The following is a 22,111-nucleotide window of genomic DNA, read 5'->3' as shown; positions in this document are numbered from 1 at the left end:
ATTTTAATTACTATTTAAAGTACAATTTACCCCCACAAATTAAATCATAACTCACACCTCCAGCCTAGCACACACATACAAGGACTCTTTTCTCTCCAAGTACACGGCACACAGACAATTCAATCAAGGTAAGCATCGAAATCTTCAAAGTTTTTCAAGTCAAGGTCTTCTTCGTGGTCATTCTTCCATCGTCGACGTTTAATCATTCGTTGATAATGCAAAGGCACGCCATATTCTTCCCTTTTCTCATCTATCACACCATATTAATTGTTTAAAAAAACGTTTTGCATGAAAAACAAGTGCATCATAAAATAATTTCATTTTTGTATCATATACACTCTCTTTTTTCTGAAATACAGCACTCCCACTATTAGTTGCAGTCTGCTTTGTACTGTTGTCGGTTGAACTTCCTTATTCTTGACGTTTTCAGTTGAGAGATCAGCTGATAAGCAATAGATGATAAGCTCACAACTATTTGTAGCAACTGATCAGTTTCCAACTGATCAGTCAGTTGTATGCGTAGTTCAGTTCAGCTGGTTCAGTTACCCTTGATTATCTTCACATTAATCTTCAGTTAAGGCAACTGTTAGTTCGCATATATTGATCAGTTACCGCCAGTCTTCTCGATCAATTAGTTTGATTTAATAAACGTTCAGTTTTTCAAACCATCGAAATTTAGTTTCCAACAATTTCTCCTTTTTAGGTGTTTGACAAAACTTAGAATAAGTGAACTGATAAACTAAATACTTTGTAAATAAAATAATTTCAATGTACAGATTCGTACAAAGAATGATAGAATAAAGAATCTTGTAACTGATCTAAAAAAAATTTCCAAAAAATCTGTCAAGTCTGTTGATCTTTATCTTCATCTTTTTCCCCGTTTTTTTCAAACGCATCAACCTTTTTGGATAAGATACGAACATCCGAGGCGACGTCTGACACAACATTTAGAACGATTTCTTGTAACAAATCCATTCTTTTGGAAACAAACTTTCCAAAAAGTCAAGGCGTCTTCCGAATAAAGCTTGGGTCTGAAAGTGAGCTTCAGTCAACGCTTTGTCCTTTTTAATTTCCTCCATCTTAAAGAATAGAGATGTTACATCTTTTTAAATTTGATGTAGTCTCCGTGTTGTAAACTCATTGGAAGAGGTGAAATTCATTTGAAGCGCGAACTGGGTAGACTGAATATTAGAAATGGCAGTCATCATACTGGTAAGGTTGTCTTTAATTGACTGAATTTCTTCAAATAAGGATCCAGGTTCCATTGATCCACCAGGAGACACGGCTCCAGAGGTTTCTGGTTGTTGTTCTCTGTTTTCTTGATTGAAGATAACTAGAGCCCTGTCAGTTGATTCTGTTTCGAGTATCACCATTTCTGAATCATGTTCTGGTGTGGCTTACTGTTGAATCTGTGGAAAAGAAGGAAGATTCGGACAACAGATTTAACAGTTGGTTCTTCAATTTGTTGAGAAACTGGTTTTTCAGTTTGTTGAACAACTGAACCTTCGACTTGCTCTTCAGCTCGCACTTCTTCAGTTGGTGCCGAGTGCAGTTGAGTTCGTTCAGTTTCTTCAAAAACTTCCTGTTCAGTCATGTTAGCTGACTGAACTAGTTTTTCAGAAAAAATATTCTGCTCGGCTGGTTCTTCGGTAAAAGAAGAGGCCTTCTCAGCTGAGTCTTCAGTTCCAAAAATTTCTTCAACTACTTCTGATGTTTCCAGCTGGATATTAGTAGCAACTAATTTGATGACCTCATCGATATTTGCCAATGACAGCTCTGCATTAGAATAAAGCTTAGGATCTGGAGTTGAGGTTGGAGGAGCAGTAGATGACGGTTGCTCATCCTTTGAAGAAGGATCAGTTGCTTGCTGAGAGGATTCAACAGCTGAGTCCTTGGATGGCTCTTGCTGTTGAGCTGATCGTTCAGCTTGTTCTTCTGATGAACGATCATGAAAACTTGCTGGAATTGTCAGTTCTTGGTCAAGTTCCCACTGTTTAATCGCCATCTGTAGTGTAATGAGATCCAAGTCCAGCTGATCATAAACTGCTTTGTCATTGAAGGCAGTTGGACTGGTAGGATCATAGTTTTGCCTTAGCTGAACAATCATCTGACTCAACTTCTTGGCACAGATTTGATCAAAAAAGTATTTCTTCATTTGCAAAGCTTGACGAATTGTAGCAGCTTTGACCATCCTCAGAACAATAGTTTCCAGGTTAACAAATTTCTTCAAAACTTACTTCTTCTCAAGCTGAATGGCAAACACCTCAGTTCTGAATCAGACCCATTCATCATAAGCTTTCAGCTTATTCTCAGAAAATTCATTGATCTCGGTTCAGATAAGATCAATGTGAGTTTGAATCACATTTGTGGGTCGGGGCTCTTCAGTCATCTTGCCCTCTCCCTTCGTGTCAGTCAGAGCATGAGGGATGTTCAGCCCTGACGAGGTTGCATCAATTTTTTCTCTGATCACTACCCCCTTGAGTCTGGCAAAAGGTAGAGAAGTTGGGCCATTGATAGTGATTAGTGAAGCTTGAGCTCCAGCAGATTTCTTCTTATCAGCAGATTTGGTGATAGCCTTTTCTTGCTTAGCAGCTGGAGGAGGTGATTGAACCTCAGTTGAAGTTTTGGTTGCAATCGCGCTCAGCGGTGTAGCCTTGATTGGCTCTTAAGCTGCAGATTGTTTCATTTTATCAGTTGGGATGGAGATCAGTGTAGCTACTGGTTTGGTCTTCAGGGTCCGGGGATTTTCGGATATCTTTGGAGAAGGAGTCTTCTCAGATTCAGTCTCATTGACAATTAATTTTCGCTTGATTGTCTTCCTCTGAGTTGGCTTCTTGGCTTTTTGAACTGATTGGGGAGCCTCCTGCATCCCAATTTCCCTCTTCACCTTCAAAAATTGCTCAAGAGAGATGTTTAGTTTGGGCTTTGGCGGCTGAACATTCTTGGCATTGAAGACTTTAAAATTTGACGATCTCTCAGAATCATGACCCACCAACCCCTTAGTGTTCAGCAGATAGCTGAGCTGAACAGCATATCCCTTTGATTGCTTTGACGACTGAAACATGTTTTTATGAATATTGAATATGATGCTTCTCCAGTTCAGTCTCTTCTCAGCCATAATAGCAGTCATAGCTTGAATTTTTTCCTAGGTGAGAGCATCAAATGACCCTGCCTTGGCCAATAGTCCTTTGGCCACTATTTCAGTCATCAACTGCACCTCTGGCTTCAGTTCTTTCTTGGGATTGGAAACTTTGATTTTCCGTCCATCTGTAGATAGGAGAGTTTGCATTTCCTCAATTTCAGAAGCTCTAACTTCATAAATATTAGTTGGCCCATCAATAGGCAGCTGAAATAGATTGCTGAAAGATTCTTCATCAATAATCAGCAACTGGTTGTTGACAGTGGTGGTGATATTGTCATCGGCAGAAATAAAACCATTGGCGTATAGGTCTTGAATCTCTTTAGGATAAATCTCTTCGGAAGATATTCCTAAGAATGTCTTGAGTCCAGCAGCTTCCATATCGAAGTCACCGTACCAAAAAATAACGAATTATTCAAAAATTTCGGTACGCTATGGTATCGATATCGAAATTTTTGGTATAGTAATAGCATGAAATTTTAAAATTTTTGTTATATACTGAAATATTGAAATTATATAAATTAAAAAATATAAAATATTTTGTTAGGATCAGAAATGTGTTTAGAAAAAGGGGTGAATAAATACTTTTAGATTTATTTGGAAATCTTTAAAATGTTCTTAATAGTTTTCAAGTTTTTACGAGTTATTCTTGAACGTCTAGAATTACTGGACCAATGGCTATAAAATAAGTGCGAAAACAATCATGTTAGACTAGTGATAAAGACAATAGCTAGAAATTTAACAAGAAGCAAACTGAAAATTTTAATGAGCAAAAAGGTTAAATTGCGTAAGTAAAAGGCACAATTTTTTATGGATGTTCGGAAATAAAACTCCTACGTCACCCCTTATTCTATTAATGAAGGTTTCACTAAAATACTTTGGTTTTACAACGTCTTGTAACATCCGACTTCATTTAGAACTTATTACACTTCCTAGACTGAAACTCTCGGTGATCACTTTACAATGCATAAATGTTTAAGAATCATCGGTTCACTAGACAACACAACAAATAGTAATGATGACCAAACAGTCAGCTTTGTAATGGCTTGACTTGGTTGAGGTAGCAGAGATTGATTATTGTAGATCTGATATATTCTGATATGTGTGTGCTTTGTTTGAGAAGTCAGAACTCTTAAGCGTGTTCAAAAATCTTGAAATATGCAAACTCTTGTTTTCCTGAAAATTTCAGCGATTTGAAAATAGTTTTGGTGGTCTTATTCTTTGACATTATCTCATATTTATAGTAGAATGCTTAAACGGTCGAAATCCAATTTCAACGATCATCTGTATTGTTTCCCGACAGCATGGACATACTCCGTACTTATCATTGAATGTTCATTAATGCTATATTGACTTTAAGTTCACAGAAAAACTAATACTCTTTATTTGAAAATATCACACACTAGAAATAATACTTTTTACATAAGTAATATTTTTAATAGAAAAATAATATTTTTCATGTAAAAAATAATAATTTTGATTTTAAAAAACTAATTCTTTTGATTAAAAAAATAATATTTTATGTTAAATTAGCATATGTTAAAAGTAATATTTTTTTACGTAGAAGTAATATTTTTGACAGAAAAATTAATATTTTTTTTAAAACGCATTCTTATTTATTGAATCAAAGTAAAACTAACCAACCATATTTCCATGTCCATCTCTTTTCCTGCTTCTGACTTTCTTAGATATGTCATCAAATTGTTTTTCTTTATGTTTCCCCTTTTCATTCATCTTCTTCTTTTCTTCCTCAACATTGCCCTTCTCTTTCATATTTGAAGCATCCTAAGAAAGTTTCGATCAAGAATCACAGTAAGCTGAAATTCAATTGTCCCAACAACTTTAATGATAGGCCTAAAAACTTGCAAATTGTCTAAGTTTTAACAGAGAACAAAGGTTTCACTTTTATAGAATAATAACAACGAGCTTCCAGCAATATATTGAAAAAATAACTCAAATGGTTGCAATAGTTCACTGAATAAATTTCTGATCATAATTGGTGTCAGATTTGAGGAGACTATTTGCACTAGTGAAAGGCTACCATAATATTCGTCATGCACGACTAATGAAGTAGCTCATTTGGTATCACAACATGTTCTAACAGTTAGGCATAGTTTGCAATTCTTATTATGCTTCACAAAGCTGAAAACAACGATGTTCACTTTGGATTTTCCATAAAACATACATCTTTATACATTGAAGCAAATTTCAATGAGCACTTTTTTCAATTTCATTATGGCATCACAGAAAATAGCTTGTGTTTTGTTTTCCACTGCACTGCGAGCCGCGGTTAGCTTTAGAGGTGTGATAATATTTGCCTACAAGAATATTATGTTAGAAATTTCAAGTAAATTAAAAGTTTGAATAAAAATTATGTCTCATAAATGTGAGAGTGTCTTTTGGCTCTCCACATTCTTGAGTTAGTTGTGGCTCATGATTGTGGAAGTGTCTTTTGATTTTTCACATTCTTGAGTTAATTGAAGACTTCTGACTCTTCATATTTTTGAGTTACTTGGAAGATTAATTAAGTTAATTAATCTTGCATGACTCTTAGTGTGCATTTTGGGGCTTATAAATAGTATATTCATTTCCTCATTCCATCTAATAAAATGATTTTTATAAACACTCAAGATCTCTCTCAAGCATTCTCTTGCATTTTATATTATTAGCTTTTCATTTGGCCTCCGTTAAGGTGATAAAGTGAAGCTACGTTTTTAGTTCGCCGGTGTTGTGCTAAGTTGCTGCAAGGTTTTGTCGTTGTATCCTGAGAAACAGTTGTCCGTCCAGATCTCGAAGTACCATCGGAGGGAAAAAAATCTGTTTTAAGGAAACTGTACTTTGTACAGGCCTCGGTTTTCTTTACTTTTTTTTATACCCGAATTTATAATTTCAATGGTATGCTCATTTTCATTTAGTGTTTGCTTTTGTTCTTGCATCTATATTTTTTATTGTTAGCAATTTGACTAACAATCTTAAAACAGATTTTGTTATACTCATTACGTGATTTGTTGAAGAAATGGCTACTGATTTGAATGGGTGCGCCAAAATTTAGTCCCTAATTATGAAAGTCGTTGCTTTCAATGTGCCTGTGAGCCATGTTGATACACCGAAGAAATTTGACGGCTATCTCACCGTCTTGAATCTAGCAAGGTTTCTCACTGAGGATGCTCCCAAATCAGTTGAGGTTGACGAAGATGTGCAAAGAGCTAATGCTATTGATGCATGTCACCACTCATAATTCTTGTGCAGAAAATGAATGGTTTGATGATTCACTATAAAATATGTATAGTGAAAAGAAAACGACTCAAGAATTGTGGAAGTCTCTGGATCGGAGATACAAAACCGAGGATGTCAGGGGTAAGAAATTTATTGTTAGTCGATTCTTGGACTACAAGATGATCGAATCCAAAATGGTGATCGGTCAGGTTCAGGAACTTCAAGTGATCCTACATGATATTCATACTAAGGAGATGACTTTGAGCGAATATTTCCAAGTGGTTATTATTGTTGACGAGCTACCACCGGCCTGGAATGATTACAAAAAATATTTGAAACACAAGAGAAAGGAGATAAATGTTGAAGAGCTCATTGTTCTACTTCGCATCAAGGAAGACAACAAGAGTTCTGAAAGACGTTTGTTTTCACAAGTTGTTGTCAAGGCAAATGTTGTCGAGCATGGCCAAAGCTCGAAAAGCAGAAACTTTCTCCTTCAAGAAAAAAAAGAAATAATGAACAACTTGATCTAATTCACAGTGATATATGTGATTTAAAAGGTATGCAAACACATGGTCGAATTAAATACTTCATTATTTTTGTTAAGATAACACAAAGTATTGTTATGTGTATCTTCTTAAAAGAAAAGATGAAGCAATTGAGAACTTTGTCTACTACCAGAGTGAAGTTGAAAAAACAATTAGCACGAAAATTAAGGTGCTAAGAAGTGATCATGTAGGTGAATATGAATTATCATTTACTGAGTTTTGTGCTCAACATAGTATCAAACACGAAAGAACTGCGTCTTATTCTCTTCAGCAAAATGACGTTGCAGAGAGAAAGAATCGCACCTTGAAAGAAATGATGAACGCATTGTTATTAAGTTCTTGTTTACGACATAACATGTGAGGGAAAGTTGTTCTAACATCAAATTACCTTTTAAATAAGGTGTCCCGAAAGAAGAAAGATAAAATGTCTATACGAGTTATGGAAAGGAAGAACTCATTCCCACAAATACTTGCGAGAGTAGGGGTGTTTTGGCAAGGTAGCAGTACCCACTCCGAAGAAAGTAAAGATATGATAAAAAAAACTATTGATTGCATTTTTATTGGATATGCTCAAAATAGTAGCATTTATCTCAAATATCTGATACTTACAAGAATACGATAATGAGATAAAGAAATGTTTCGTCTGTGAACATGTGTTTTCATGCAAATCTAACAAAGAACCATGTTCGCCAAAAAGATCTCACGAGACTATTGGAAAATAACCAGAGGTTAACCATGAGGTTGAACCTAGACATAGTAAGAGAGCTAGGGCAGAGGAATCTTTTGGTCCGGATTTCATAACTTTCATGATAGAGAGTAAACCTCAAAGCTTCAAGGAAGTAACAAATTCATCTGAGGGGTCTCAATGGAAAGATGTTATCCATTTTACAAAAACATACATGGGAATTAGTGGGTTTTTCTCCGGTAAGCAAACCACTAGGCTGTAAAACGATTTTCAAAAGGAAAATGAAATCAGATGGAACCATAGATAAATATAAAGTGATGGATCGTGTGCTCGGCACTTTTGAGGTGCTTTAAAAATAAATCAATGAGCTGCAATAGCTCGTGTTCTAAGAATATTTACACCGATGAATTAAATCGAGTTTGGTTAGAAACCAAGTGGAAAAAACTCGAAGTAATCCTTCATTAAGAAAACTGATAAATTTTATATCCTGTTCAAGTGAGTAACTGAAATACGGGAAATCAGTTAGAGCTTATATCAGTTCAGTTATGGACATAACTGAACTGATATCAGCCGAACTGATCAAAACGGTTAAGAACAAAAACTAGCAGTTAAACATAAATAACACAAGATATGTTTATGGATGTTCGGAAACTGAATTGCTCCTATGTCACCCCTTCTACCACCTCGGGTAAGTTCCACTAGAAGACTTTGATTTATACAAGTGCTTGTACAAACCCACCCAGCTTAGGACTTACCCAACTGCCTAACTGAACTCCTAGTCTAGACTGAAGGTATCACCTTCCAGCTAACACTTGTTTAACGTATGTGTGTCAAAGACTACATACACATGTTTAATGTCTCTGTGCAAGACGGTATTGGAGTGGTGGTGAGTGTGTGTGTGAGAATTGATCTCTGAAAACAACCCGAAGGGTGTTCTCACACACTGGGGGAAAGGTGCTTCTAATCTAAGCTGATAACACGATGAAGTATTCCCTCAACTGGGTTGATTGCTTCTTCAAAGCTGATATGCAATATGCGTACCTTTTCTATGTTTTTCTTTTCACTCATCAACTCTCATCTTTTTTTTGTATATTGTCTTCTGTGGCGGCCCGTGCTCCTGATTAATATTTAATGACCAAACAACCAGGATATCTTAATGTAAGCAGCGAAAGAGATTAAAAATTTTCATTTTAGGCCTACAGAAATTTCGGCATGACCTATTCGTAAACATGACATCCCAAAAGAAATCAAAACATCACAAATAATATTTATACACTCGAAATACAGTCATAACATCAATTCACAACCTATAGCCGCACTGGCCAGGAGTAAACACATGCAGAGCCGGCAAGGCTCGATCACACAACTATCAATTCAAAACATTGTAAAAATAACAGTACAGCTACACGGGGCATCTCCCCGGTAAATGTATGACTCCATAATATAGTATATATATATCTGGGAACTCGCAACCATGACTCGACGACTGGGCACCACTACCTGACGCTCCGCCAGACGCGTCAAATCCTCCTGGATAACCTGCTATGGCATCAAAAACAACCACAGCATAAAAAGAAACGAGGGGGGTCGGGCCCCAGTACGACGAACCAGTAATATTACGACAAATATAACTGACATGAAATGAAATCAAGTAAAATGCGATGCAATGCAATGTAATGCAATGAGTGAAGGGTAACAACCGATAACGGATACCAAACGGAGTCCAAATGAATCGCATCAACAACAGTAACAGTGGCCACCCGTGCCAAGAACGTAGCAACGCAACATCAAGTCGCCACTCATCCATGCACGTAGCATCGAGGGTACGGGAGCTACCCGCTCAGCCCTCATGCAAGTCATCAGGAGTGCTAATCCTATCACTCGTTCCATCGATAAGATGTCAGGAGTGATCTAGTCCTATCACTCGCTCCATAGATGACGCAACATCAGAACAGATCAATAATGATAGCAATCAACGGAGTCAAGGCTCGAAATGCTATGCACTTAGTATCAACTCAAATAAATGCATGAATGCAATCACGTTATTCAAATAAGCACATAAAGCACGCCACAACTCATTACAACATACTCAACGTCATCTCACGTCATAATAGATGTCGTAATAAAAACAGTTAATACGTACCTCAACTGACTTTAATTTACCACAAAATATCTTAAATATTTCTCGAAAACTCCAATCCTGTGGCAAAATTATTTATTGCACATCAATTCCTATCTTGGTTAGATAATCAAGGAATTTATCGAAAGAAATTCCAAAATTCACTAATTTAGCCTAAAAGTCCAAAAATCCATAATTTAGGCTTTAATATTTCTAAAATTAAAATGCGACAATTCTATAGCAACTACACACCTAATTATTGAATACTAAAATTTGAAAACCCAAATTTACAATTCTGAATTTTCGAAATTATTCCCAAATAAATTCTGAAATTTTGTTAATACCTCCAATTGGCTCCGATATAGCACCTACAATCAATAACCCAATATATATTAATTGTTGGAACTCAAATAAATCAAAATATCAAAAATTCGAAACCCTAAAATCTGAATTATACCTCTGAAAGTTTCGAATCTTGTTCTACGCTTCAAATTCGAGCTTTAAACAACAGAATCTAATGTTTCCTCCCGATTTTCCAGCAAAAATAAGCGGCGGTTTCCGACGGGTTTACGTGAATCGCTATTTTTCTTAGCAAAAAGGGTATCACTGGATAGCCCTTGACGAGAGGATTCCAAATATGTATTTACTTTAATTTTTCGACAACCGGTGGTGGAGATACGACCGGTCAAAGGCGGCGAAATTGATTGACAAAGAAGAAGAATCTCGCGGCAGCAACTTACGGGAGAGAGAGAAGAAAAATTGATAATTGTCATTATTATTTTTTTAAAAAAAAATTATTCCTTAATGGGCTGGGCTTTGGGATTTTCTCTTGGGCTGGGCTCTCACATTTGATGGCATTTTCGTAAATAAGTGGAAAAATAATGAATTAATTTTAAGGGCAAAATAGTAAATAGCGACATATCTTGGTCATATCGAGGAGACAATTTCCCTCGCATGCCAAATCGAAGTCTTCACTGAGCTTCGACTTCTATATATAGGCGTTTGGCTGAACGTACAGTGAGACTCAGTGAATGAATCAGTTGCATTTTGAATTTGTTCCCCCAAATAGATATCTGGAACATTTGGCTTTAAGCGTTGCTGCAACGTCTCTTCTTGTACCTTGATCGTAGAATATCTTTGTACCTTTATGCACAGCTGGATTAAGCTTGTCGTATCTGCAAACTGGTTCGCTCCTATATGATGTTCTGACTGGTCAGTTGAACTAGTTAGGTGAAATCAGTTGACTCGTCAGCTGAACTGATTCCACTGATTCAGTTGAACTGGTCAGTTGGGCTCTTCATCAGTTGAACACTTCATCAGTTGGCTGGGTTCTGAAGGTCTTCTGTTGAACCACTTATCAACTAGACTTAAATCACCTTGATTTTTTTTTTCTAATCACAAATCATAAATTTTAAAATACTAAACTAAATAAAATAACTTAACATAATCAACAATCCAAATAATTTAACAAATGAAATCTCTGAGTGCAAAAAATAAAACCTAAATCATCGGCTAACCAAAACTCCTAAATCGACCTTTAAAAAGATCGACTAACAATAAAGTAAAGCATAAAAATATCTCTAATAAAAACCATTATCATAATCTTTAAATCATTTATCTATCTAGCTAGTGCGGAAACATAAAAGCCCTCGGGTGTGTACTACTGCACTCGATCCACTCAAGCGTCAGCGCCTCCCATTAATCATTAAATCCTGCATCATACAAAGCTAGTGAGTCTAAAAACTCAACACGTTCTAAACATGGATAGAAAATAATACATATACATTCACATGCATTAAAATCATACTTTTATTTAAAAATAGATTTTGAACATAAATAAACCATTTAAAATCATTTTAGCATAATTAAATCATAAATCGTTAAATCATTTTAAAATAACTATAAGCATAAATAAATCTTTTAAAAATCATTTTAAATAAGCTTTAAGTATAAATAAATCATTTTAAAAATAGCGTTAATCATCATCATAAATCATATATCATAAAATCATTTTAATCGTAAAGCTTTCAATCATATATCATTTTGGGTGAAGTTTGATCCTTGAAAGTGACTAGCTTTTATCCTTTGGTCGACTGCAGTCTTAGCTCCATATGGTATATGGGGGTGTGCACTAGGCTCCACCGTGGAAATACGATCGTCAGGGCTTCCTTGGAAGCTCTTTCCCATAGACGGGCTCCCTCTGGGGCCTTTCTCATAAATAGGCTCCCTCTAGGGCCTTCTCCCGTAGATGAGCTCCCTCTGGAGCCTTTTTCTCTCACAAAATCATATATCATATCTTTTTTCACAGTCAATTCACATCCCTCAAAATATTTTCCTTTCTTTAAAATCGTAAGATAACACAACTTTCCAAAAATAGCATTTTAAACAGTATAAATTGCACAGCTTTACCATAAATCACAAAAATGCATATTATCATCATTTTAAATCATATTATCATCATTTAACATGAGTTATGATCCTTCGGGACGCTGCCAAGCGTTTTCATACTTTCCTAAGTGTAAAATTATCGTTTTGCCTTTGTACGTAAAAATTCTCGAATTTATCTTTTTCTCACTTTTAATGACAGTGATTATTCTAAATAATTATTTAAGCTTAAATATAATTTTTCATAATTTTATAAAGTTTAAAATTAGGCTTTTCAATTAATTCTTTAATTAGCGTTTCGTACGGTGATTAAATCCCGGATAAATCTAAAACTCTATATTTTGATCTCAAATTTTAAACATAACATTTTTATTATTTATTCTACCATTGTGAGGCATGAACCGCACCCCGTGGACCCATGGTTCCAATTTTTGTCTTTTAATTTTTGAAATATGACCCCTTATCGAACCACCCGAGTCATCTCCCAATTTACTCGAGCCATGGTCAAGCCACCTCGAGCCAAACCCAAACCAACCCACCTAGGCGCCCTTCAGACCAGCCCTGACCCATAGAACCTAGTCCTAGCTCGCTCAAACCTTGCTGGAACCGAACCCAAAATCTGTATGTGTTGTGCGTGAGACTCACACCCTTCCCCAAGACTCCTAGCCAACTAGGACACCTCCAGCCCTCTAACCACAGACCACCCATGACCCTTACTAACCCTAGACAAGCACCAGACCTGAACCACCCCCAGCCCGAGCCCTTGAGCCACGCAGCGAGGCACTGCAAGTGCACAGCAGCCTGCACGCCTATGGCCTCCCTCACGATTCCATCTTTTTCGTCGAGCCAGAAGCGACTCAGCAAAACCAGCCCCTAGCCCAATCCCTGATCATGACCCTTGGACCTTGATGGACCTACTCTGACTCGCCCTTAGCCGCTCTGCACCCCTCTCCCGAAGCCCAGCAGCGTACAACACATGGGTGAGAGTCCCACTTCACGTGGACTCTTCCCCAGCCCCAAGCTCGAACCATAGCCGCCCTAGGACCCTACCCAGCCCTAGACCACAACCACCCTTGACCCTGAACCAGCCCTGGACGAGCCCCATAACCCCTTGCAAAAAACACCGAACCTTGCATCTTGAAGAAACCAGCAGACCCCACATACCGTAAAATAATCGAATAACAAATTTTTTTCACACAAACAATTAAATCATGCATAATATGATTTGTGTGATGTTTAAAAGAGTTTAGAAACGTGCCTTTGCGTTTATAACGCTCGAATTTTCAATCGTCGGCGAGGAAGAACGAACAGGCGACAAAAACACAAGCTTTCTTCTCCTTAATTTTTTTCGAAAATTATTGTGTGTGCAAGTGTGATTCACGGCTGAATGGAGGCTGAATTATGAGGTTTAGTAGACCTAGGAGTCTTATTTATAGTTTAATTAACAAGTTGAATGTGCTTTGGTTTTGGGCTTGCATGTTTAAGGGTAATTGGGCCTACTTAAATTAATTAAATTGTGCCCAATAACACTTAATTAATTAAATAATAAAAGTTTATAAAATTAATTTTCATAAATTAATATTTTTTTTATATTTAAAACTCCTTGTTTGCCCAAAACCAGCTTCCCCAGAAAAATCAAACTCAACTCGTAAAACAATTCGAACTCCAACATTTTAGAAAAATTAAATCATTTTTAAATCATACTAGGAACTCTTGCAATTATTTAAATAAAAATAAACCTTCTTGCCTTGGTCGTCCCCGGTCTCCTTTCCCCTACCTATTATCGAATATTCGAGTAAAATCCTTAATTTCATGTAATCATGCCATATTATCATTTAATCATGCAATCATATATTTAATCGTATAAAAATATGATGCTAGCATTTAAAAACAATTAAATAAAACAATTAAGCAATAAAAATAATTTTACATGCACGTAGTTTACGTAGGTTGGTTTTTCGGACGTTACAATTCTCCCACCCTTAAATTGAATTTCGTCCTCGAAATTTACCTTGACTTAATGATTGCAAAGTTTAGATTCCCTTATCCACCTCAAACTTAACCTCTAACTTAAATCTTACTCTTCAATTCGGTCCTCAAAATCTTGAAAATTGCAATTCTAACCCAAAGATTTCCCAAAGTCGACTCCTAAATCCAGATCAAGTAGTGCATGCACCCTATTCTTCTAAGTTCTTCAATATCCCAAACAATTCCCATAACCCAATTTAACCTTTCATGCAAGAAAAGTATCGAAAAAATGTTAAACAGCTAGGTTTCCTCGAAATCAGTGTAGTGTCGGCTCTATCTCATCCTCCTTAGCTTACATCACATAGACCCTTCCAGTCATGGGTTGCCTAGGCTTTGTGCAATCCCCAGCCTTGTGTCCCAAATCTCCACACTTGAAGCATTTGAATGTGCCTCACATGCACTTGCCATGATGTTGACGATTGCACTCCTTGCAAAGTGCTTTCTCATCAGCCTTCGGAATGTTCCTCTAGGTGGTTTTCCTTGTGGTTTAGGTGGTTCTGGTTGCTTTGGTGGTCCCGCATAAGGCTTTTTGTTACTCCCAATCAATGTCCTTGTGTGACTGCTCGGCTCTAAAAGCTTTGGCAACGGCAGTAGTATAGTCAGTAGGGTCGCTGAGCATCACATCACGATAAATAGTCGGCTTCAAACCATCTAGGAAGTGTCGCAATTTTTCAGCAGCATTGTCGGCAATCAAGGGCACAAAGTGACAGCCCCTATCAAACTTCTGCACAAATTCAGCAACACACCAATCTCCCTGACGGAGACCCATAAACTCCCTCTTAAGCCTAGAACGAACATCAGATGGGAAGTACTTGTCATAGAATGCCCTCTTGAACTCCTCCCAAGTCAATGTCGCCATGTTCACTCCTCGCTCCGCTCCCTCCCACCATAAGGAAGCGTCGCCTTTTAACAGATAGATGGTACAGCGAACTCGGTCAGAGTCTGCCATGTCCATGTAGCGAAAAATCACCTCTAAAGATCGAATCCATCCCTCAGCAACAAATGGATCAGTAGTACCGTGAAAATCATCGGGGTGCATCCTCCTAAAACGCTCATAAGTAGCCTCTAGTCTAACCTTTGTTCCATCTCCTACGTGTTGCTCAAAAAGACGTGCCATACCGGCTAGTACACGGGCACTAGCATCCTGAACAGGTGAAGGCTGTGGAATATTCTCCTCCTGTCTAACCTCATCAGTCCTACGCAAAATACTTCTAGGAGGCATCTCTGTACACGTCGTTCAACCTCATAACCAACATGCATTTAATCCTTTTTCATGCAACATGCATCATGCAATCTAGTATTTATATCATGTATCATATAAGCATTTAAAAGAATTTAGCATATAAAATATAAAACAGTAAAAACTCACTTATTTGAAGTGTGACTTCTGGAGCTTCTCGGAGTGAAATTACACAACCCTTTGGGGATCCTTGGCTCCGATACCAACTGAAACGACCTCGATTTTTTTCCCTAATCATAAATCATAAATTTGAAAATACTAAACTAAATAAAATAAATTAACATAATCAACAATCCTAATAATATAACAATTGAAATCTCGAGTGCATAAAATAAATCCTAAATAATCGGCTAACCAAAACTCCTAAATCGACCATTAAAAAGATCGACTAACAATAAAGTAAAGCATAAAAATATCTTTAGTAAAAATCATTATCATAATCTTTAAATCATTTATCTATCTAGCTAGTGCGGAAAATAAAAGCTCTCGGGTGTGTACTGCTGCACTCGATCCACTCAAGCGTCAGCGCCTCCCATTAATCATTAAATCCTGCAACATACAGACCTAGTGACTTTAAAAACTCAACACGTTTTAAACATGGATAACAAATAATACATATACATTCACATGCATTAAAATCATATTTTTATTTAAAAATAGCTTTTGAACATAAATAAACCATTTAAAATCATTTTAGCATAATTAAATCATAAATCGTTAAATCATTTTAAAATAACTTTAAACATAAATAAATCCTTTAAAAATCATTTGAAATAAGCTTTAAGCATAAATAAATCATTTTAAAAATAGATTTAATCATCATCATAAATCATATATCATAAAATCATTTTAATTGTAAAGCTTTCAATCATATATCATTTTGGATGAAGGTTGATCCTTGAAAGTGACTAGCTTTTATCCTTTGGTTGACTGCAGTCTTAGCTCCACATAGTCCATGGGGGTGTGCACTAGGCTCCACCGTGGAAATACGATCGTCGGGGCTCCCTTGGGGGCCTTCTTCCATAGACGGGCTCCCTCTGAGGCCTTTTCCCATAAATGGGCTCTCTCTGGGCCTTCTCCTGTATATGGGCTCTCTCTGGAGTTTTTTCCCCTCACGACATCAACACAAAATCATATATCATATATTATATCTTTTGTCACAGTCAATACTTTAAAATCGTAAAATAACACAGCTTTCCAAAAATAGCATTTTAAACAGTATAAATTACACAGCTTTACCATAAATAATAAAAATACATATTATCATCATTTTAAATCATATAATATCATTTAACATGCGTTATGATCCTTCGGCACGCTGCCAAGCGTTTTCGTAGTTTCCTAAGTGTAAAATTATCGTTTTGCCACTGTACGTAAAAATTCTCGAATTTATCTTTTTCTCACTTTTAATGACATGTGATTATTCTAAATAATTATTTAAGCTTAAATATAATTTTTCATAATTTTATAAAGCTTAAAATCAGGTTTTTAAATTAATTATTTAATTAAAGTTTCGTGCGGCGATTAAATCCCGGATAAATCCAAAACTCCATATTTTGATCTCAAATTTTAAATTAGCATTTTTATTATTTATTCTACCCTTGTGAGCCATTAACCGCACCCGTGGACCCATGGTTCCAATTTTTGTCTTTTAATTTTCGAAATATGACCCCTTATCGAACCACCCGAGCCATCTCCCAATTTACTCAAGCCATGGTCAAGCCACCTCAAGCCAAACGCAAGCCAACCCACCTAGGCACCCTCCTGACCAGCACTGACCCATAGAACCTAGCCCTAGCTCGCTCAAACCCTGCTAGAACCGAACAAAAATCTGTTTGTGTTGTGCGTGACACTCCCACCCTTCACCAAGACTCCTAGCCAACTAGGACACCTCCAGCCCTTTAATCACAGACCATCCATGACCCTTACTGACCATAGACCAGTCCCAGACCCGAGCCACCCCCAGCCTGAGCCCTTGAGCCACGCAGCGAGGCACTGCAAGTGCACATCAGCCTGCGCGCCTAGGGCCTCCCTCACGATTCCATCTTTTTCCTCGAGCCAGCAACGACCTAGCCGCACTAGCCCCTAGCCCAACCCCTGCCCATGACCCTTGGACCCTGATGGACCTACCCTGACTCACCCTTAGCTGCGCTGCACCCCTCTCTCGAAGCCCAGCAGCGTACAACACATGGGGGAGAGTCCCACTTCACGTGGACTCTTCCCCAGCCCCAAGTTCGAACCCTAGCCGCCCTAGGACCCTACCCAGCCCTATACCATGACCACCCCTGACCCTGAACCAGCCTTGGACGAGCCCCGTGACCCCATGCAAAAACCACCGAACCTTGCACCTTGAAAAACCACCAAACCCCACAGCCCTTTGTTCTGAAATTTCCTACGGTTCCAGCTTAGTATTTTCTTTAAATTTATCATGTTTTCTCCCTAATTCATTCATATTTGATCATGTTTTTTTAGCGTGTCCGTTGGTTTCAAAAACGTTTTGTGAAACAAGCTTGAAATCATCGAAACCTTGAAATTACGTAACGTACCGTAAAATAATCGAACACCTAATTTTTTTAACACATAAACAATTAAATCATACATAATATGATTTGTGTGATGTTTAAAAGAGTTTAGGAACATGCCTTTGCATTTATAACACTCGAATTTTCAATCGTCGGCGAGGAAGAACGAACGGGCGACGAAAAACACAAGCTTTCTTCTCTTTATTTTTTTTCGAAAATTATTGTGTGTGCAAGGGTGATTCACGGCTGAATGGAGGCTGAATTATGAGGTTTAGTAGACCTAGGAGTTTTATTTATAGTTTAATTAAAAAGTTGAATGGGCTTTGGTTTTGGACTTGCATGCTTAAGGGTAATTGGGCCTGCTTAAGTTAATTAAATTGGGCCCAATAACACTTAATTAATTAAATAATAAAATTTTATAAAATTAATTTCCATAAAATAATATTTTTTTTATATTTTAAAACTCCTTGTTTGCTCAAAACCGGCTTCCCGGGAAAAATCAAGCTCGACTCGTAACATAATTCGAACTCCAAAATTTTAGAAAAATTAAATCTTTTTTAAATCATATTAGGAACCCTAGCCATTATTTAAATAAAAATAAACATTCTTGCGTTGGTCGTCCCCGGTCTCTTTTCCCCTACCTATTATCGAATATTCGGGTAAAATCCTTAATTTCATGTAATCATGTCATATTATCATTTAATCATGCAATCATACATTTAATCGTATAAAAATATCATGCTAGCATTTAAAAACAATTAAATATAAGCAATTAAAATAATTTTGCATGCACGTGGTTTACGTAGGTTGGTTTTTCGGACGTTACATGGACAATCAGTTGAACTGCTCTTGATACTTCAGTTGTACTGATTCAGTTCGATCAATCAGTTGGCACTTTCAGTTTGCGTCTCAATAGCTTCAGTTTAAGCTCGGTAACTGATCAGTTCGATCAGTTACAACATCTGCACAATGGGTAAATCATTAGAAACATAATAACAAGTTTTGTTAACATTAAATAAAGATTGCACATAAAGCCAGATTGGTAAACAAGGGTTACCATCAACTTGAAGAGCTTGATTACTTTGATATTTATTCTCCTATAACGAGAATAAACTCTATTCGTGTGATACTTGTGATTGTCGCCTTGCAGATTATTGAAGTACACTAAATGGATATAAAGACAACTTTTATAAATGGAGATTTAGAATAAGAAATTTACATGGAACAACCTAGAGGGATTTTATGCAATTAGGCAAGAAAATAAGGTTTGTAAACTTGTGAAGTTTATATGGCTTAAAACAAGCATCAAAGCAATGACATGAAAATTTTGATAAATTCATGATCGAAAGTGGATTTAAATCCAGTAAATGCGACAAATGTGTATACGTCAAGAACACTAGAAATGGTTATGTCATTTTATGTTTTTACGTAAATGACATATTTACCATTGGTAGCAATGATAAGATGATTAAATTCACCAAGAAGTTTTTAAACTCGAGATTCGACATGAAAGATTTGGGCTTAGCTAATATGATCCTTAGAATTAAAATTCATAGAACATCAGAAGAGCTAGTTATAGGTCGTTCACATTATAGGAATAAATCCTTAAGAAATTCAACAAAGATGACTTTATATTGGCTAGACCCCGATAGATATAAGTCATTATCTATCAAAGAATCGATGTTAGAGTATCTCTCAATTAGAATACTCTCTAGTCATTGGAAGTCTGATGTACTTAATGAGTTGTAGAAGAGAAGACATAGCATATGCAGTGAGCAAATTGAATAGATTAAAAGTAATCCAGGAGTTGAACACTAAAAAGCAATTATCATATTTCTAAGATACTTAAGGTACACTCATGACCATGGACTGTACAATACCAGATATTCCGATGTTATTGAAGGATGCATTGATGTAAACTGAATATCTAATATGAAAGACTCAAAATCTACAAGTGAATTTGTATTCACTTTAGGAGGTGCATCAATTGTGTGGAAATCTTCTAAACAATCATAATAGTCATATCCATGATGAAAGAATTTATAGCTCTTGAAAAATGTACTCAAGAGGCTGACTGACTGCTTAAATTTTTAGAAAATGTTCCAAGATGAGAAAAACATGTGCCAACTATATGTATACATTGTGATAGCCAGTCTACGATTGGAAGAGCACAAAATAATATGTATAATGATAAGTATAGGCATATACGTTGTAGACACAATATCATTAGACAACTACTCTCAACTGGAGTTATCTCTGTTGACTATGTAAAATCAAAGGATAACATAGTGGATCCTCAAACCAAAAGATTAAACAGACAGTTAGTTGCGAAATCATCTAGAGGAATATAAATTAAGCCTAAAGAATAAATTGGTGCGAAGGAAAACCCAACCTATGCTGACTGGAGATCCCAAGAACTATGTTCAATGGTACAACCTAATCGCACTGATTTTGTATATCACTGTAGGGGTTATCCCTAGCCCATTCTTATGATGAAACAGTGAATGTTGAGGATAATTGTAAGGTCCAAAATTAAGAAGACGTAATCCAACTGCATGCGAATCTAGAAAATATGAAAAATAGCTAATTAATTGATTTTAATTGCTAATTGATTATGTGACATACATGCTTATATGTTAAAAAAGATTTTATTATCATCATTCATAAAACTGTATTTTTAAGGATTATCCAAGTTGTGATCGAGGAACGGAAACCGAAGGCTGAAAACGTAAAATGTTTTTATTAACTAATTATTTTTAATTGTTTAAAATAAGGTAGATGGTTTTCCATATTTTTGAAAATAAGGGGTTTTGAGGTGATTATATACGCCGGGATGTACATTTTATCGGTTTGGTTTTTTCAATAAAAATGCGAGCTTTTTGAAAACCCGGCTAATAAATTCACAAATTTATTTTAAAAAAACTTTGTTAATATTTTATTAAATTCTAATTATGGCTAATGGACTTAATTTAGAGGCTTAATAGGTCTAAAGCCTTGCCAATATTTAATTAGATATTTAATATACTAATCACCTAAAACCCTATCCTCTTTAACACGCCTCCCACCTTTTAAAAAAATTCAGAAACTTTCCTCAATATCCCATCAACCACACGGCACACACACATCCAATATTTGAAGGGATTTTCGAAGGTTCAAGGAAAAACAAGCCAAGGTTTCGCTTCGTTCTTCGTCGTCGACGGTTTTTCGAGCGTATATAACCCAAAGGCACGCCATACATCTCCTTTTCTCGTCTATCACATCATTATATCGTTTAAAAAATTGTTAATATGGAAAGCATGATATTTATGTTGTTATTTTCGAAATATTATCCATGCATAATTTATATTCATGAATTGTAGTTCGAAATCTAGTTCTTTTATGTGAAGGGGCTGCCATGATATTAAGTGATGATCAAGAAAAGTTCTTCTGTGAATTAGAGTCCCACACACACACCCAATTCACGGCAGAAACAAAAGAAACAAGAGAAAAGCCGATTTGCTGTCATGGGGTTTAGGAGATCGGGTTTCATGAATAAGGGGGAGGGCTGGCCTTGGCATGGGTTCAGGGCTGGCTAGGGGCTTTGTTGAGTCTAGAGTGGAGTCCTAGCCCAGCTATGACTCGGGTTTGAGGGCTGGGAAGAGTCCTGATACAAAAGTACTCCTACCCGAGAACATGCACAGATTTCGTGCACGGGGCGCGCAGCTTGCTGGGAGGGAAGGGTGATGAAACTTAAAATTAATAATTTATTACATGTTAAAACCTATATTTTAAAATTTAAGTTTCATTAAAATTATAAAATTATGTTATTTTAGTATTGTGTGTTTATATTTAAATATCTTACTAAATATGTTTTATTTTCAGATTTTCTACGTGTTAGTAAAATAATGATAACTCAAGCTAGAAAACTCAAATGGAAGTGATTCAAACATGTTTGGAATCCTTGAGAAATTATCTACAACGTTGCAGAAGACATGATTGCCTAAAAGGTTGGTTAAGATGATCAAATTGTGGAAATATCAAAAGGAGGACAAATTTACTTTCACCATGACCAGCATATAGTAAAAAAATCATAACTATTTCAATAGTTAACCAAATGAGGTGAACCAAGTGGCCAAATTCATCTACAGACAATTCCCCACATGTTTTCTGTTTTGAGCAGAGTCAAATTCGGTGATTAAAGTAATGGAACAAAGCATTGAAAGAAGGGACATGGAATTGAAGTTGGAGGAGAC

At 36.4% G+C, this 22,111-nt stretch overlaps 2 long non-coding RNA genes across 2 annotated transcripts in view; one reads left to right on the top strand and one right to left on the bottom strand.

Moving 5' to 3' along the window:
* LOC140959266 (uncharacterized) overlaps window positions 1-22,111 on the top strand; it is a 98,410-nt gene that overhangs the window by 66,406 nt on the left and 9,893 nt on the right. The gene's annotated exons all lie outside the window — the stretch shown is intronic.
* On the bottom strand, window positions 8,791-10,416 carry LOC140959260 (uncharacterized). The gene is made up of 3 exons (XR_012171958.1): window positions 10,049-10,416; window positions 9,729-9,785; window positions 8,791-9,124 (listed from the first exon to the last, which is right to left on the bottom strand). It is a non-coding gene; the product is annotated as an uncharacterized lncRNA (long non-coding RNA).

The sequence above is a fragment of the Primulina huaijiensis genome, chromosome 2 (genome assembly GCF_012295235.1).
Source record: "Primulina huaijiensis isolate GDHJ02 chromosome 2, ASM1229523v2, whole genome shotgun sequence".
NCBI classification, from domain to species: domain Eukaryota; kingdom Viridiplantae; phylum Streptophyta; class Magnoliopsida; order Lamiales; family Gesneriaceae; genus Primulina; species Primulina huaijiensis.
The sequence above is the reverse complement of the archived record's forward strand: the minus strand, read 5'-3'. Positions and strand labels throughout refer to the sequence as shown.